Genomic DNA, 2,562 nt, shown 5'->3' with positions numbered 1-2,562 from the left:
GAATGTACAAATGTGCTTTACACAATTGATGTATGTATGGATTGTGATAAGAGTAGTATGAGCCCCTAGTAAAACAACTAAAAAAAAAAGGAAGTTTAAAAAAAAAGAGTTAGTCTCTTTTCCGTGGTGTCCCGGAGCCCTCGGCTACTTCACCGTGAAGCGGAACATCTCCTTCCCAGCCACTGGCTGCCAGAAACTCATTGAAGTGGACGATGAAGGCAAACTTCGCACCTTTTATGAGAAGCGAATGGCCACGGAAGTCACCGCCGAGGCGCTGTGCAATGAATAGAAGGGCTATGTTGTCCGCATCCACGGTGAGAATGACAAGCAAGGCTTTCTCATGAAGCAAGGTGTCTTGACCCACGGCAGTGTCTGCCTGCTGCTGAGTAAGGGGCACTCCTGCTGCAGACCAAGGAGAACTGGGGAGAGGAAGCGCAAATCTGTCCAGGGCTGCATTGTGGATGCCAATCTGAGCGTTCTCAACTTGGTTATTGTAAAGAAAGGGGAGAAAGATATCCCAGGACTGACTGACAACTGTGCCTCGTCGCCTGGGACCCAAAAGAGCCACCAGAATCTGCAAACTCTTCAATCTCTTTAAAGAAGGTGACGTCCGCCAGTATGTTGTGAGAAAGCCCCTGAACAAAGAAGGCAAGAAACCGAGGACCAAAGCGCCCAAGATTCAGCGTCTTGTGACTCCAGGAGTCCTGCAGCACAGCGCATTGCCCTGAAGAAGCAGCGAACTAAGAAAAACAAGGAGGAGGCCGCCGAATATGCCAGCTTTTGGCCAAGAGAATGAAGGAGGCCAAAGAGAAATGGCAGGAACAGATTGCCAAGAGAAGGAGACTGTCCTCACTGAGGGCTTCCGCCTCTGAGTCCAGTCCCCCCAAAAAATAGAACCTTGAATAAATAAACTCATCTATTTAAAAAAAAGAAGTTGTGTGAGCCACCAATAAAATGATTTTAAAAAAGAGAGAGATGTAAGAGCCCCCAATAAAAGTATTTCATAATAATAAAAAAATACTCGTGCTATGTGGTGTAGCTGGGAAGCTTAATGACTCAAGGGAGGGTCACTACAACCCTGGCCTAAGACCCCTTCCTGGGGTTCAGCACCATTATGATGGAAAATTAGACTGGAATAAAAAGAGAGCATGGATTAACAGGCTTTATTGGGGAATAAGATCTATGGAGCTTTTCCAGATTAGGAGAGAGAGCAAAGAAGCATAATGGGGAGAAATGGGGTGATAGAATAGCTGAGAGTAAGAACAAGCAAGGGAGTGAGGATAAGGGGCAAAGAGGAAAAATCAGCGTGGGGTAAGAGAGTGAGACAAAGAAGTAACACATTTCTATACCCTTGGGGCAGAAACTAAAAATTAACTTTGGGAAAGCATCATGCATCCTCTTGATTGGGAGGTTTGAATGAGGTAGAGTTGATGTAAACTCTAACATTCATGGGAAATTCCTCTGGCTCACACAGGAAGATGTGGGCACAGATAGAATCATGGGAAGGAGAAGCTCAAAACGGTCAAGTGCCTCTTATGCTCAGCTGGACCTACCAAGATCTGATTTGGAAACTCCACAGGGTGGACTGGACTCTATCCCAGACACACTTACCACTTGACGTCTCAAGTTTGAAAATACATGGTTTCCGAGGAAGTGGAAGACAGCTGCACCAAGACTGTTGGACCGTTTGTAGGTCGACAAACATGGTCTTGCTACATCAATGTCCTATATGCTGAATTAAGATATGTATTATTCTGACAAAACTGTGACTGACATTCTCAGTGATTATTGTTGTAAATTTCCCTGACAATTAGCCCCCATTGCTTGTGTATATAGCATCTGGTCCAGTCATGAAAGGACTGATTCTGTAAAAGTGAACAATTCAGGTACTGTGATACGGAGTTAGCCTACATGGGCCCAATATATCTCTCTCAACAGGGCTTTTAAAAAATTAGTACCAGGGGCTAATCAAAGACAATGTTAAAGGGAGATTGTGATGACCAATGTTAAAGGGATATTGATAAGACTCTCTACCATTAATTAAGAAGGAGGGAGCCAAAGACAGATAAAAAAAAACAAACAAATAACAACATAGATCCAGGAATGGGTTTGGGGCTGGCACTAAATCCTACCTCCATCTTAAGAACAATGAGTTCTTTTTTTGTTTTGGGTATTTTTTTAGTTCTTACATCATGGCCCTGTTCCCTATACTCTCCTTCAGGGAGGGAACACAGAAGATAAGGGTGCTATAGGAAAATGGGAGGGAACACAGAAGATAACGGTGCTATAGCAAAATGTGGTGAAGAAATTATCATGTTTCCCTGAAAATAAGACAGTGTCTTATATTAATTTTTGCTCCCAAAGATGAGCTAGGTCTTATTTTCAGGGGATGCCTTATTTTTCATGAAGAAGAATACACATTTATTGTTTATTGTTTTATTAAAAGAGACCTCGCACTTCTTGTCTGCCCTGGCTGCAGTGCGCCCAACAGTGAGCTGTGCGGCGGCGCCCGCTGCTATGGTCCAGAGTCCAGAATTACGGTAGCTCCAGGGGACCTTATTT

The 2,562-nt window shown here is 43.9% G+C and overlaps 1 pseudogene; it reads left to right on the top strand.

The window, feature by feature from the left end:
• Positions 1-894, top strand: part of LOC101655984 — a 12,287-nt pseudogene extending 11,393 nt beyond the window's left edge.
• The last annotated feature ends 1,668 nt before the right edge of the window (positions 895-2,562 follow it).

This window comes from Echinops telfairi, unplaced genomic scaffold (genome assembly GCF_000313985.2).
Source record: "Echinops telfairi isolate 266 unplaced genomic scaffold, ASM31398v2 ScPeMD7_5;HRSCAF=22, whole genome shotgun sequence".
In the NCBI taxonomy this organism is placed as follows: Eukaryota; Metazoa; Chordata; class Mammalia; order Afrosoricida; family Tenrecidae; genus Echinops; species Echinops telfairi.
The sequence above is the reverse complement of the archived record's forward strand: the minus strand, read 5'-3'. Positions and strand labels throughout refer to the sequence as shown.